The sequence below is a fragment of the Dama dama genome, chromosome 3 (assembly GCF_033118175.1).
Source record: "Dama dama isolate Ldn47 chromosome 3, ASM3311817v1, whole genome shotgun sequence".
In the NCBI taxonomy this organism is placed as follows: Eukaryota; Metazoa; Chordata; class Mammalia; order Artiodactyla; family Cervidae; genus Dama; species Dama dama.
Genome location: NC_083683.1, coordinates 37628859 through 37646131, shown reverse-complemented (window position 1 = coordinate 37646131; position 17273 = coordinate 37628859).

The following is a 17273-nucleotide window of genomic DNA, read 5'->3' as shown; positions in this document are numbered from 1 at the left end:
TAAATATCATGAATTATCTCATAGGCAAAAAGAGAAAGGAAAAAGGCAGTGTCCAATGACAGTGAGCAACGTATTTGCAAACAATAATGTAAAAAAAAAAAGATGACTTTTGGTAGCAATGATTTTATAACAGAATTGTTTATTTGATTTCTCTTAAAAAAAAAAAAAAAAAGCCTAGACAGAACAACTGACATGGTGGATGACATCTTTGAAAAAACTGGTGTCAAAGAATATAATGCATTCCCCCAAAATGTTTAATGTAAATGTGTGTGTGTGTAGACACTGATATATAGGTAGACAGATAGACAGAAGACAGATGAATATATGTAGATACTTAAAATGTTCTAAGAATCATATGTTGCCAAGAAGAAGTACAAAGCTTATTGATTAAAGTAAGAATTATACATAATACATAAGGAATGAATTTTTTAATAAACTTAACCACAATATGTAGGTAAAGAATGTAAACTTTCAAACTAATACAGAGAAAAATAGAATGACAAAGAGTATTTATCAAGGCCAAAAGAAGGCAAGGACAAAAGTTTGAAAAAAAAAAGGGCAAGTAGATAGCATCTAATAAAATAGTATATTTGAAGCCATGTATATTGGTAATGACATGGTACGCCGGTTAGGAACTTGTGCTTTGGAGGGAAAAGATTGAGTTTCAAATTCTGTCTGTGCTGTTTAGTAATTCTTTGATCTTTAGAAAATGTCTTAACATTTCTAAGCACTGGATGCTCATCTGCAAAATAGGGAACAATATCAACTATCTTCCACTTTTGCTATGAGGATAAGAGAGAGAACAGATGTGTAGTTCTTGTCACTTGACACATAAAAAGTACCCAATAACTGATAGGTAGAAAGTTTATTACTGGCAAGGACTCCAGTACATAAAATTGCACACATTTTCTTCAAACCAGACCATTTTATAAAGAAAGAACTGAGAAAAATGATTGAACTGATTTAAGTTATAAGTTCTAAGTTTCAGTGCCTCGGGAGGGTGAAAAATCAAATCGAGTTGAGAGTTAAGAAATGGAGCCAGTGAACCATGAGGGTGAAGTATGATAGTGAAAGAGATGAAATCAGGAGAGGACATAAATTGGAAGAAAAAAAAAAAAAAGACTGAAGTACAGGTTTAAGGGTAATTACAGAATATAAGACCTGGTAGAAAACTAGTGCTCTGAGATTGGGAGACTACACCTTAGAATAACCCAAGTCCCAGAGCTAAGAAATGAGGCTCTGGGTGTGGCTATGGGAAGGAACTGCTAAAATAAGGAGGAAGTGTATGTCACAGAGGTCAAAGAGGCCAAGAAACTATGAATTTGTAGGAACCTCAGAGGCAAGGGCTTCCAGTCTGTTTTAGCATCCTGGAATCACAGAAGAGTCAATGCAAAATGACAAAAATTTTGAGCAACATAAGTAGTTTGAATAATTTTGTTCAGTGTCATGGACCTACTGAATGGCAGACATGGGATTTAAACCCAGGCAGTCTTGATTAATAGCTCTTGTTTTTACTTATTTATTTTATTAGAGTATAATTGCTTTACAATGTTGCGTTAGTTTCTGCTATACAACGAAGTGAATCAGCTCTATATACACATGCATCGCCTCCCTCTTAGATCTCCCATGCCTTTCCCCATCCCGCCCCTCTGGGTCATCACAGAGCATCGAGTGAGCTCCCTGTGCTACATAGCAGGTTCCCACTAGCTGCCTCGTGGCTCAGTGGTGACGAATCTGCCTGCCAAGCAGGAGACTCGGGTTTGATGGCTTAGGTCAGGAAACTCCCCTGGAGAAGCAAATGACAATCCACTCCAGTATTCTTGCCTGGGAGAACCCATGAACAGAGGGGCATGGAATGCTATACAGTTTATGGGGTTGCAAAAGAGTAGGACACGACTTAGCCACTAAACAATGACAAGTGTATATACGTCAATCAGAATTTCCCAATTTGTCCCACCTTCCCCTTCCGGCTCTGTGTCCAAATGTCCATTCTCTACATCTGTGTCTCTACTGTGCCCTGAAATAGGTTCATCTGTACCACTTTTCTAGAGCTCTTGATTTTGATCATTATATTATATTACCTCTCATGATGAAATATACAATTATGGTTGGAAAAAATTAACAAAGTTACTCTGAGATATTATATATATATATATACTTATAGTAATTGATTATTAAAATACCAGTTTAAAAGTTTGTGTTCTATGGAATGATGTTTTGCATAACATCTGAAGCATTGCATATATTGAAGGCAACTCAAAACAACAAAATATCATGTTCACTAAAAAACTGTAGGAAATTTTTGTTCTTTATATATCTGAGACAGAACTCAGGAATACTTTGCTCAGTATATTTCTGTACAGGAAAAGAAGGAAAATGATATAGTGTGAGCATATTGTATAATTCAAAAGTGTTAAGTAAATACAACATATGATTTGTAAAATCACAGGTCTATTATCTTCAATTTTGAATTTATTGTTCTACCTTTGGGAAAATATCACTTTCTTTGTGACATTCATCTGAGTAAACAGAATTCAAGCATAAAAAAGAGGCTCATTGTCAGTTCTTAAAGATTTCTTAAGACAACTTAAGATTGTCCTGGAAAAAAGATCAGAAGAGTACAATGACTTGCAGGAATGCCTTTTGCAAAACTCATAGGAAAAGCTATCTATAGTGTATGTAATGATGCCAGGGTTTGTTTCCAGCAGGGCAAGAGCCCTACCATATATTCCGTTTGCTGGCCTTCAATCTGCCGTGAATGTGCCGTAACAAAGCTGTTGGTTAGTGGGAATGTAGACTAAGAACACTGAAGGCAATGTAGAAACATTGCCTTCAGAGGGATGGAAAGATAGGTGGAGCAAACATATTTTCTGTATAGGATTAGCAAATTTAGATAAAACACACAGTCTTTATATAGTTTGGAGGAAAGAGACAGAAAGTGATTTAGGTGACTTGGTAGTCACTCATGTTAAAACCAAGGACGGTGAGATACAGTGGTAAGAGCATTAAGAATGTAGAGTCAGATACAAATGAATTTGAATCCTAGATCGGCTAAAGGAACCTGAGCAAGTTACCCAAACTCTTTGATCATCAGCTCTTTAATTCAAGTGTTTAGATGCTCAGTCATGTCTGACTCTTTCAGACCCCATGGACTGTAACCTGCCAGGCTCCTTCAGGCTCCTCTGTCTATGGGATTCTTCTGGCAAGAATACTGGAGTAGGGTGCCATTTCCTCCTCCAAGGGATCTTCCAGACCCAGGGATGGAACCCGAATCTCTTACATCTGCATTGGAAGGTGGATTCTTTACCACTAGTGCCATCTGGGAAGCCTTTAATTAAAGTAGGCAGAGAATAAAGGGTACCTTACAGGATAGTCCTCCGAGGATAAGAAATCCTTTATTTAAGATGTCTACACTATAGGTCCTCAACAATATTTTTTAATTGAAGTATAATTGGTTTACAATATTACACTAGCTTCAGATGTACAGTACAATGATTCAGTCAAAAAACAGTGATTTCCTGACCCCCCATATATATATATATATACATATATATATATATATGTACATATATATACATACACATATGAAGTGAAGTGAAGTTGCTCAGTCGTGTCCGACTCTTTGTGGCCCCGTGGACTGTAGCCTACCAGGCTCCTCCATCCATGGGATTCTCCAGGCACGAATACTGGAGTGGGTTGCCATTTCCTTCTCCGGGGGATCTTCCCGACCCAGGGATTGAACCCAGGTCTCCAGCATTGCAGGCAGACGCTTTAACCTCTGAGCCACCAGGGAAGCCTGCATACACATATACATATATGTTTTTATTCAGATTCTCTTCCTTTATAGTTTATTACAAAATATTGAGTATAGTTCCCTGTGCTATACAATATGTCCTTGTTGGTTATTCAATGAATATTATTATCATTAGTATTACTGGTATTTTAATATTATTTTAAGTTCTTGAGCAAAAATACGCTAAAGCAGTTTTAGACTAATATATCAGGAAGAAAATGTGATAAAGCAAATATACCAAATTGAGGCTTCAAAATACTAATTATAATATTGCAGTTATCAAAATCTTAGATGCAAAGTTCTTTATTGTAATGAAGAAATCATGTTAATTATTACCTTCTCTTTCTTGGCAGGATGAAAGATTAAACTTTCCCATCTCCTTGAAAGAAAGAAGAGAAGCCATGTGATAAGTCTGGCCACTGGGCAATGAGTGGAAGTGACAGGTATCACTTCCAGGTCAAAGGATTTCATACTGAGGTGCAACCCCCCCTTCCGATCCCGTTATTGTGAGGGGAAGAAATGTATGCGTGCTCCAGGTTCCCATGTTAGTAGATCTTTTCTGCCACTCGGTCAGCTCTCTCTGTAGCTCTCTGGTGGATTCTGTGGGACTGAGATGCTCTGCTAACTGTTATAGAACAGACAGCATTGAGGAAAAGTATCTTTGGGGGAGGGTATTAAGACATTGAAACTTGTGATATTTGTTTTTATGGCATTACAGCCTATCCTTAATAATTCATTCATATTCTGTATATCCTTTCAGTGATGTAAACTGTTACATCTTGAAAACAGTGCTATATAATCAATATAATATTTTCAATTTAAATTTTATTTCTAACTAAGTGATACATAACCTTGGTAAAATAAATAGCTAAGAAAAGTTTTCAATAAATAAAACTCAATGATTTCCTGCCCCACCCTTTCAACCCAGTCCAATTCTCTAGAAATGACATTTTAAATATTTAGTGGCTTAATTTTTTGTAGTTTTATTTACACTGCTGGTAATATGTTTTTATCTCTCTTGATTTAGGGTGTTTAAGCATTCTTTATTGACTCTGATATAGAAGACCATTTAGCATACTCCTACCTGCTTACTCCCTTATTTCTGTATCTTGATAGCTATCTTATTATCTGCATTTCTCAATCTGGGTAATAAACGTGAATAAAAACCTATAGTTCTGTTTCTAGCTTCAACAACTCTAGAAAATTATTTCAACTTTATGTGAAAAGAAAATCCTTCCCTCTGTCTGCTATCATAAAGACAGTTTAGAGTATAGTGATTTACCAGTATCTTTTTTTCCAAGGTTAGGATAAGAGATGCTTCTCCTTTTCCATATCTGTCTTCAGCAAGTATTGAAACATAATTTTGTCCTTTCTAACACACCAATTGGCACACATACAATTTCTTTCCACTATCATCCAAAGAGATATTGAAATCTGCCACCCAGTTTGACCTCCTCCTCAATTCTCTTTGCTGTGATAGATTCAGTCCGTATTAAAGTTCTGTGCAATGATTTCAATGGGATTCTGGGAAAACGTGAGACAAATATGCTTAGACAGCATCTTCTTGGTCCATTGCTATGCTACTAAAGATTTAACCTCATGTGGCTGTTTGAAATCTTCTACCTGGAGTGCATTCAGGAGTCTTGCGTGCGCATGTGTGTTACGTCACTTCAGTCGTGTCTGACTCTTTGAGACACAATGGACTGTAGCCCACCAGGCTCCTCTGTCCATGGAATTCTCCAGGGGAGAATACTGGAGTGGGTTGCCATGCCCTCCTCCAGGCGATCTTCCTGATTCAGAGCTTGGACCTGCGTCTCCTGCGACTCCTACATTGCAGGTGAATTCCTTGCCACTGTGCGACTGTTGAGGCTCCATATGAGTCTTGGGATGAAATAAATGAAGCAGGAATGAGAAGTTTTAGGGAAAGTGGCAGGATATGGGGATAGTTATAGGTAAAGGCGTATAAAGTTGGGTGTCATAAAGGAGCCACAGAAAAAAAGGGAAAGGAATTATGTCTGGTACCTGCATCACATGACCACGGTGACTGAATCTGAATGATCTTTGACCTTTAGTTTATGGAACTTGAAACAACTTGATTATCATTCTTTTTAAATTTGTAGTTAAATGTACTTTTCTTTCAAAACATTAAAATCTTTATATTTCTCTAATTGGTAGTTACATTAGTTTCTTAGGACTGCCAAAGTAAAATACCACATCCTAGGCAGCTTAGATAACAAAAATTTCTTTTTTCACAGTTGTGAAGGCTGAAGTTCAAAAGCACGGTGTTGGCAGGTTTGGATTCTTCCAAAGCCTCTGTCCTTGGCTTGCAGGTAGCCACTTTGTCCCTGTGTCTGCACGATGTCCTTCCTCTCTGCACTCGGAACCCTAGGGTCACTCAGGGTGTTCGAATTCCCTCATCATTTAAGTATACCAGTCAGATTAGACAAGAATCCAGCCCAAAAAATGGGCTTCCCATGTGGCCTTAGTGGTAAAGAATTCGCCTGCCAATGCAGGAGACACAAGAGATGCAGGTTCAATCCCTGGGTTGGGAAGAACCCCTATAGTAGGAAATGGAAACTCACTCCAGTATTTTTGCCTGGAGATTTCCACGGACACAGGATCCTGGGGGGCTACAGTTCATGGGGTCACAAAGAGTCGGACATGATGCAGCAACTGAGTAATTGAAAACATTTTTATTTTTAAAATACCCTAAAAGCTCACCTTTTATAAGACATTATCTCCAAATACAATCCAATGTGAGGTACTAGGGGTTATGGCTTTAACATACAAATTTTGGGGGACACAATTCAGTCTATAATAGCAGTCATCAGAAAATGTAATGTTTTCTTAGGTGTTTAAGTGTTTTATTGAATGACTAATAAAGGTACATAAAAATATATTATGTGAGTGTTTTCCACACATTTTATCCTACTAACCATTACCATTCATTAATATATACAGGTATATCTGCTAGGTGCTTCTCGTACTTAAAGGAAAATCTGACAGAATTAGCAGCTATTGCTATAAAAATCTTTGCACACAGGAGAGCCCAATACATTGATCACTACTAAATTCAACCTTCAGTTATCAGTCTTGCAAAATATATCAAATTTTAAATACAGAATGCATAATTTCTGATAGAAATACAACTAATTAGTGAAGTGGTCTCTGAAACTAATAATAGTTCATTGCCTAAGAATATGAAAATTGATACTCCTAGAATCTAAGCAAATAGACTTTACAAAGAGTGAATGTTAATATAAATTATTAACAATATTAAATGGCCAAGATCGGTCAACAATTCCTAAGTTATCTAACAGAATCTTTTGGTCCTAAGTAATAATTCCAAATATCCCAATATTTCTTCAAATATTTGGTGAAAGATCTCAACAGAATAAAATGAGAATTGCTAAATCAAAGCTTCTGTGTTTATATAATAGAAAACAGCTGTGGTTGAGGGCAATGAATTAATATTCTGTTATCTCTCTGAATTGGAGTTATGAATTTGAACACGTTCATAAGAAAATAAGCTCACGCCCATTTGAAATGATCTTTACAGATGCCATATAAATATATACTGATCCACTTTGCAATTAAATACCACGCAGTTAGTTCAGAGATTTCATGCCAAAAGTATGCTGTAATTCTTCTAAATTTAAATTGTGCACAGTTGTAAATGAGAATCAATATTCCAAAATGATAGTTCATTTAACATTTTCACACACACACATAGATTCATACAGAACAGAATGAAACCAGTGCAAATCTGGAAATAATTATATCATCTCTTTATTGGCAAATCCAAAGGAAAAGTTCACAAAAAAAACTAGTCTTACATTTAATTTCTCATATTTCATGAACACAAGAAGAAATAGATGATGGCAAAAAAAAAATGGTTTCTATATATTTTTGTTGCAATCAAAAGATAGCTTATTCTATGAACATATTGCAAAAATGTCCAAATGTCCTTTCTTTATCTACTTTACTAAATGATAACTATTTTAATTCCAGATGGTACATATTGCACAATATCATTCATCAAAAGTTGTGTGATTCCAAGCACATAAAACTCTTATGCAAAAAAGTAACTGTTCTAAAGTTCCTTTGTTGTTTCTCTTTCTTCATCCTCTTGCTTCTTGTACAAGAGACAACAGTATCTTTGAAAAGCAGCAAAGATTGAGACACCACAAATTATTCTTTTCCAAGTAAAGAGTTAGTTTTTACAAATGATTCTTTTTAAAAACATTTCTTGAGCTACCTACTTTTGTCTAGAGAAGTCTGAAGGGCTATGCAGTATAGTAGTTAAAAAAAAAAAAGAAAAAGATAACACCCTTTACATAGCAAAGAAACTAATCAGTCCAATCTGAATGGAAGATAATGTGTCAAAAATATCATGCTATGTTTTTCTTTAGATTTTATTTTAATTAGAAAGTAGAATTAAAAGTCCTACCAGAGTCCTGCTTCCTGATAGAATTTGTTTCTTATAATCAGTTAGCCTGTTGTTTAAGAGAATATAATCTAGTCCCTGACGTTTCAGCTGAGATGAAGAAGAAAAATACACATAAAAAAACCCCAAATGGCTGCTGCTTTGAACCACCAAAAGTAAATTGCTAAATATATATTGATAATGTTATGAAAACACAGTATCAAATACAAACTGAGTAATAAAGAGAAGTTGCAACTTGCACAATTTGCACAAACAAATTAACAACATTTATAGTAACTCAAAAATCAAAGGTACTATTTCTCAATCTGGAAAGCAAAAGAAAGAGATGGAAAGACCAACTAAAGCAAAAGAAGTTCAGCCCATTTCTATTGTGGTTGACTCCAACCACAGGGAACATGCTGTCACATTCTGCAATTGGTGCAAGTAAATAGCAGATTATATTTGTCAGATTATACTGTCACACCACTGACTTCTTGTATTATTTCATGCAACTACAACATATCTAGACTTTAATTTTCTTATTTGTTAGTGAGATTAATAATAGGTGCTACAACAAAACGGTTGGTCATTTATGTCAACACTGGCTGCCGATTCCCATTTGCTGTTTACCACTTCTCTACAGAGACTGGAAAGGCTGAACATTTAGTTTCTAATTCTCCCTTTGTCTTCACTTCAATTATCCTCAAAGCAGATTCTGAGACAAAGATCTGGATGTGAAAGCAAATAATTTAGAGGGACGTGTAATAGAAAAGCCAATAAAGGGTGCATGAATAAGCAATCACCATGGAGACAATGAGTGATCAGACACTCTGGGGACTCTGAGGAACTGTGGAGAAGTCCTCCCAGAATTATCCAGTGAAGGGTGAGAAAGCTAGGGATTCTTGTATAACTACTCATATTTTTACCAATTCAACTTTCCATCTCTTTAAAATAGACAATTCAACATGACTGCACCATGAGTAACTGGACATGTAGGCACAGTTTTAAAAAGTCGTCTTAAAATTATGTGCTTGTGCACTGCAAATTTGTCTTGTAGGAGAAAGAGTACAGAATTTGATCAGAAGACCTGGATTTTATCTCCTGACTTTGCCACTAGCTGATAACAAAATGGAGTGGCCTCTCTGTCTGGGCCTTAGAAGCCTGTTGAGAAATAATAAGCTTGGATTGCTGATGAAACAAATTATTTTTCCAGTTTAAGTATCAAGAATTAAATGCACTTTATGATTTTTACAATAACTTTATTCTTTTCTTTATCAGGCCCTAAAAATTTCCATTGCCACACTTACCATTTTTTCACTAAACAGAAAATAGAATGCATTTGCACTATCAGAAAGCCCTCTGTAATGTGAATAAATTAATGTGTCTAAAACAAAATCTCTTTGCAGAAGCCAAATTATCTGTTAAAGTGACTGGACATAGCTCGCACAGATTTTTATAATAGTTCATGTAGTACAAGCAATTTTACTTCAAGAGTTGAAAAAAAATTAGTTTGTAATTCTGAATTTTAAAGAGAAAGATACCATGTGTAAGTAATAAAGCTAGAATCCCAAACAAACTAAATCCTCAAAAACCCCTTATGATTAAAATTTTTTCCTAAACTGCCATACTATTGATGCCAGATGTTCATCATGAAAACAGAAGATAGAGAACTGATACAGGGAGAAAGTTCTGTTTTAAACAGTAGGACATTAACTTGTGGAAGTAATGAGTCAGGGCAAGTCTGATTATCCAATAAGACTCTGTAAAATATTAAAATATATTTCCCTGAACCATAGTTTGTATACTCAAAATCTTTTTTATAGGACAAAATACCTAATTTTTTGAATAAATGTCTTAGACTTGTAAAGATTACTGGCTGTGTGATAAATGCACAAAATGTTATAACTTGAGAGATTTGGGAGACATTTTCTTCTTTTTTTTAATTTTTTTTTTTTGTATTTTATTTTTCTACAATGGGTTTGGTCTCATTTATGGTCACTAGCTATGTCTTCAAATCCTGCCTTTCTCTTGTCATCCAAACCCACATTTCACAGCTTTTGTAACATCTTTACCTGATGGCTACTTTAGCACCACAAACTTAATATGCCCAAACTTCTTTTCCCTAAAAGTTCTTTCCTTGTCCTTGTGCTGATTTCCCTTTCCTTAAACAATGCATCCTTTCATCCAAGCATTGTTTCATTTATTTATTACCTCTTCATTCAACAAACAAGAGATATATTGGTAAAGCTAAGGCAAACACAAAGAACAATAAAACACACTGCCTGCTGCTCAAGGGTCCAGCAGGGCAATATTACACAAAATGATTATAATCAAATGAAGTAATGCGAGAGTTGTTTAATGGAGCCCTGAACACTTCTTTACTCAGCGATTGTTAAGAAGTTGCCTCAGAGAGAGTCACTTGACTTGAATCTTGAATGTTGAGTTATATTTTCTGAGGTACAAAGACAAGAAGTGGCACAGCATAATCCAAGTCAAAAAAAAAAAAAAGAGGGAAATGAAAAAAACAAAGTGTAGCATGTCTAAAATTTAGATTTATATTTCAAAGAGTACAGTTTCATTTATCTCTCATCCTTTGTACTGTTATTATCTAATGTAATAACATATATATACATAAAACATCTACATATCTCATGGTTCCCATAAAAGCATTTATTCATTTATTCAGTTCTACTGGATACAAATACTCTTAGGTTTCAATTATTGACAGTGTCAATATTTTACTTTTTTAACTTTTTTTCCAGGAGTAAACTTTATGGCAGACATTCTTTCAGCATTTTAAAGATGTCACTTCACTGTCATCTACCCTCCATGATCCCCCATAATTTCTTCTCATTGTCTACTAATTTTTTATTGTATAGGGGACATTGTGAATGACACATTGTAGAAACAAGAAACACTCTGTTATCTTGTTCTAAAAATTACTTATTATTATTCTAGTAGGCAATTAAATTGATTTGATCCAAAGTCAAGGTTTTGGCTCCCCTGAAGGGGAGTCAATGAAACCACTCATTGATCTGTCTTCTGGTTGTTCTTTTCAGTAAGAAATCTGAACTCTCCTCAGAACATGTGAGGCTCAGTGGTTAGCAAAGAATTTGGATAAAGTTTCTATACAGATTTGGTACTCTCACTTCTGTTAATCACTCCTTTATTGGATCTTTGTCCTTACTCTCCTCAATCTAGTCAAAGTTTGGCTAGTACACTAACTTGAGAGGGCCCTCAAGAGAAAAGTTAGTGGAGTTTCCTTCTTTCACGGGTCAACTCTTTCTAGTTTTTATCTACTTTGTTCACTATTTCTTCAAATATTAATATCTTACTCAGCTTTTATACTTTTACCTGAATTAGGGTTAGTCACATGGGGATACGAATTTACAGGGAGGTTTTCAACAATAGTTTAATTTTAAACATAGCTATTAGACACATCTGGAGAAGGAAATGGCAACCCACTCCAGTGTTCTTGCCTGGAGAATCCCAGGGACGGGGGAGCCTGGTGGGCTGCCGTCTATGGGGTCGCACAGAGTCGGACACGACTGAAGTGCCTTAGCAGCTTAGCATTAGACATATCAGATTTTTTTTTTTTTCTTTTTCTTTTTTGCCTTCTCTCTTTTGGTCACCTTTAACAACTTGTCTTTTCTAAGTAACCATTCATTTCACATAGTTTTGTGAAATTTACTGACAGAGATCCTGAGTCTTTCAGTTATATTGTTGAGTGATATTCCATAGAGTCTGGTGCCTACTTTGCCTCTGGATTTTGAGCTGTTGATTATATAATATTACCTAATAACAACATAAATTTAATTCACATTTTTTTATCTGAGAGCATCTTGACTGAAGAGTAAGAATATAGTAAACACTGATATGAAATTGCCAAGATCCAGAAACTTTATTTTAAAACTTAACTTTATTTATACATTGCCATCATATAAAATCTTACAGATGAAAATTAAATTTTCCGCATTTCAATTTCCAATGTTTTCATAACTGGTATCAATCTATGGTAGGTAAAAAAGGAGTGTGAAAGTTTCTACTCTTTCATTAAAAAGTTTAAAATTATTTAGCCCTTTGTGAATGCAAGTAAAACAGAATTTTTTAAGTTATCACCAAATAATGGGGGGCTTACTGTAAGGATACAAGTTAATATAAGGAAATATGACACTCAGGTATGCAACTTGACTTGAGGTATAATGGAAATCATAGCAGTGCCTGGTATCACAAAGGCCGGAACTGGATTCTAAGCAGCTCTAGGTGATTCAGCAGTGACTAGCCGTTAATGAATTTTTACAAACATCTGCTCTTCATCCTTTTCCCCATACCAATCATTTTCTTGCTTTTGCTTCCTCAAAACTTTGATTTATTTTGTTATGATTCCTTTTCTGTGCCTTACAGGTGACTTCTATCTCTGTTTCCTTTAAACTACAGATTTCTTGGCCTTTGCTATTTTCTCTCTATTAGTTGGGATACTTTCAGTTGCAATTAATAAAAATGCAAAGCAGAGAAGGCAAGGGTGGGATGTTCTGAGAGAATAGCATTGAAACAATTATACTATCAGGAGCGAAACAGATCACCAGCCCAGGTTGAATGCATGAGACAAGTGCTCAGGGCTGGTGCACTGGGAAGACCCAGAGGGATGGGATGGAGAGGGAGGTGGGAGGGGGGATCGGGATGGGGAACACATGTAAATCCATGGCTGATTCATGTCAATGTATGGCAAAAATCACTATAATATTGTAAAGTAATTAGCCTTCAACTAATAAAAATAAATGAAAAAAAATAAATTAATTAATTTAAAAAGTGAGATAACACACACACAAAATAAGATAAAAATGCAAAGCAAATTGCCATAATGTAAAATGATTTATTACATATAAGTAAAGGCTTACCACTGCATTCAGGAATGATTGATGCAGAGATTAAAATAACATTTCTCTCTCTCAATCTTTCTCTATCTCTCTAGACAGGTAGATAGGTAGGTAGGTTGATAGAGATAAGACGAGATTGCTCCATGGGATAGCCACATTGACATTAGCTGTCCTAGAGTAAGTTACATCATATCTTCTTAGTGACCTGGATGAAAAACAGTGTATATCCCAACAGCTTTAACATAATAGCTACTACGCATACTCTGATAGACTCTAATTAATATAACATATTAAGTGCCTATCTCTAAATCATTATTTATTTCATACCCATGGCAGTAGAAGCAAGGAGAATGTCAGCTTCTCCTGGACCATATCCAGTAAGTTTCTAACAGTAAAATTATTATAGCCCTAGAAGAAATGTGGAAAGAATTACTGGACATAAGCACCAAGAAGGCTAGAACACTCCATAGTTCCTAGTTCAGATTTCTGACAACGATTGCGCTGCCATTCAGGGCATTTTTCCATGGCCGACTCTCCTAGTCTGGCACGGGTACACTTCTTGGAGGCAGCATTCAGCCATTGCCTATTCACAGGTGCTCTTCAGTAAAATCACACTGCACAAAACCAGATGTACAGAGCAAAGCTGCGATAAAAGCTCAGAGTGGAATTGTTTTTCCCTTAAAAATGTTTGTGGGCTTGGAAGATATCACAATAGTCATTTAGCTATTATTTTAGATGAAGAAAGTCAGTTGGTTACATTACTTTTAAAAACATCAAATTTCATTATTACTCTCTTTTAATTTCCATCTAAAAAGTCCAACAAAGAAGTCTATAAATCTATGCTTTAATTCTTACTAAATGAAAATATTATCATTTTGACATTATTGACATTTTTGTAAATATATTGTCACGTGCCGTATTTGATTAAGTTTAACATATAGGTAGACTAGAGAGGCAAGAAGAGAGTTATAATAATCAGCAAGTTGTCTCTTATAAAGGAAGTATTTGAACCCTGGATTGACTGTGATTCATTTTATAAAGTTAAACCAGTTCCAAGGGTTATAAATCTTTATTGAAGCCAAAGATAACGTCTGTGCAGAAATGAACATTTAGACATGGAAAGTGGTAAAACAAATTTCATCCAGAATGATGTCTATAGTATTATTTATACTAAATCCTAGCATGTGCTTAAATTCAGAATGTTCTTATAACTTAATATTTTAGTGTTCAAAGCAAATTGTGTCTAGAAAAAATGCATAGAAAAATTAAATAAGGAGAAAAAGCACCATATAAAAGTGTCTGGTTTTAATATAAAATAGGATACCAGCTGGGTTGAAGTATGTTTCATATCTTTAAATATTTTCAGTAAAATAATTGAGGTATATGCAATTTGAATACCAAATGAATAAAAAGTAATATTTCATTCAGAAAACAAAACACAAAAGAAAATCAATGTTCCTTTCATTTTTATCTCTAGGAAAGGGCTTAACTTTGAAATGCAAATTTCAAATTTAGAATTCAATAATTCTAAAGCTTTCTCAGTGAAATTAACAGGAAATTCTCTTTCCTCAACAAAAATTCCTCACAGGAAGAGATATGATTGTACTTATCTACTCACTTATCATAAACACTTGTATAAACAGAATTTTTCCACAACATTGAAAAAAATTCACCCCATTTCCCAGTCCAACTCCACATGTCTGAAATATTCCACAACCCTTACCGTCTTTGAGAAATAGCACAGAAGAGTCTGTCACTACAAACTTTCCTCACAGTATTTAACTTTGCTGTATTCAGTACAAGTCTTTTATAGCAACAACACTAGTGCCAAATTTATCATGTGGTTTCTTGGGTATAATATTTGCAAAGTACTCAACTAGGCTTCCACAAATGAGAATATAAAGAGATTCCAAGATAGACCATGTTCCTCCAAGTCCACAGGTAGGCCAGTGACCACTGCGGAATTGGAGTTCTCCCATGTAATATTTGTGGTAAATTGGTTTTCAGTTAATCCTTGATCTGCTATTACATGTCATTTTTATGACACTCTTCCTCTAATTGTCCAATTTAAGACATATGAGATCTTGCAACCAGAATCATGAATATCTATACATATAAATAATTTTTTGTTTAGTTGCTGAGTCATGTCTGACTCTTTGTGACCCCATGCACTGTAGCCTACAAAGCTCCTCTGTCCATGGGATTTCCCAGGCAAGACTACTAGAGTGGGTTGCTATTTCCTTCTCCAGGGAATCTTCCCAACCCAGGGATCAAACCCATGTCTCCTGCAAGTCTCCTGCATTGCAGATGGATTCTTTACTACTGAGTCACTATTTATATTGATTTATTTTCATAGTTGGGAATATATACATATTTTAAATTTTGAAACACATTTAAATTCAAAATTTTGTAAATCTAAAGAAAATTAATAAAAATAAAACACTGCATGTCTATATAATTGCATAGTGTTTAAAGCTTATCCTATACCAACTTCCTTTAGCTATTTTTAGAGTCAAATTTCATGAAAATTTTGTCCTCATACTCTTTCTTTTTCCTTTCTCTTTACTTCTAGATTCTCTAATTCGTCTCCTAACCCAACTAGTATCATTAAAGCAGTTGTTTTTTTTTTAAGTCAGTGTCACCAGGGCCACCCTTGTTGCTAAATTCAGTCATTAACCTAATCCTTGTGGTACTGTTAGTTACCCACCTAATAGCCATTCTTTAGATGAACAGACTCCAACTAACCTGTCGGTCTCAGGTGGAGCACAGCCATGGCAGTTATAGCAGTCTATTGTCTTAGGCAACCTCAGATCCATGAGAATAAACAACTGATGTTTTTAAGCTGCCAAATTCTTAGGTAATTTTCTTTTTTTATTTTTTAATTAAAAGCCAATGCTTTTCAAAGAAACTTATTACAAAAATGACTTTTACTAAAGAAGTGAATTTGTTCTAAATGAAAAAAATATTCCTTCCATGAAAGATCAAATACACATTTTCTAGAGAAATTATATTGCATTAATGATTTAACAGTGCACACACAAGGACTACAGATTTTCTTTCAATTAGTACTGAAACCTTAGTATAAAAACTAGTGGTAAGTGGATGGGGGAACATTTTATACGCCGAACTCCAATATTTCAAGTCTATGTCCTGTCCTGTGGTCATAATTTATAAAAATCCTAACTGGGCAGTGATTTAGGTTTTTGTAACTTCAGTGATGTGTTGAAGGCAATGAGTCTTGATTTGTAGAATCTGTTGCATCCAAAGGCCAGAATAGGACTCAGCTCTGATGATTATATACATAAAATGATGGGCAATTCCTTAATGCATCCAAATCTTATTTTTCAAATCTGAATTGACATCTGTATCTTTAAACTCTCCTGCAATATGAATTATATCAGAAACAGGTGACTGCAAAGGCCAGAAGTGTTTGAAGAGCTATATCTATGGGCAATAATTCATCTCTTTTAAAACAATTATTTACTTATTTATTTATTTATCTATTTTGGGTTTCCCAGCTGGCACAGTGGTAAAGAATGGGCCTGCCAATGCTGAAGACACAAGAGATGTGGGTTTGATCCCTGAGTCAGGAAGATCCACTGGAGAAGGAAATGACAACCTACTCCAGTACTCTTGCCTGGAGAATCCCATGGACAGAGGAGCCTGGTGGGCTGCATTCCATGGGGTCGCAAAGAGCCGGGTACAACTGAGTACACACACATTTATCTATTTATTTATTTTTATGATGCAAACAGATTTGTTTGCATGCATAATAGTGAGGAGTAGGCTACAGATACAAAGGCATGCAGTCTTCAGGCAAATGGAGAAGATGAAGTCTTTTGAGTAGTTAACTGACTTTGGAACCTACTGCAATGGGAAGACTTAGTGTGCTGCCTTTAGAAATTAAGTCTCTTCCCCTAAGACCTCAGTGGGCTTTTCCTGAAGGATGGACGAATATTATATCCCAGGCTGCTGAGAAAGTTTTTATGCTCTAGGTTGGTGTATGTGAGAAGTTTATTAGCTTTTACTGATCCAAAAATATTGAGGTTAGCAACTGGCAGGCAGCTCACAATGACGTGAAGTGCCTCTCACCTCTCTTTGGGCTGACCTGAGATGTAAGCTGTGTGATTACATCCTTTTCCATCTTCTTTTCCTCAAAATAGAGCCAATTCCAAGG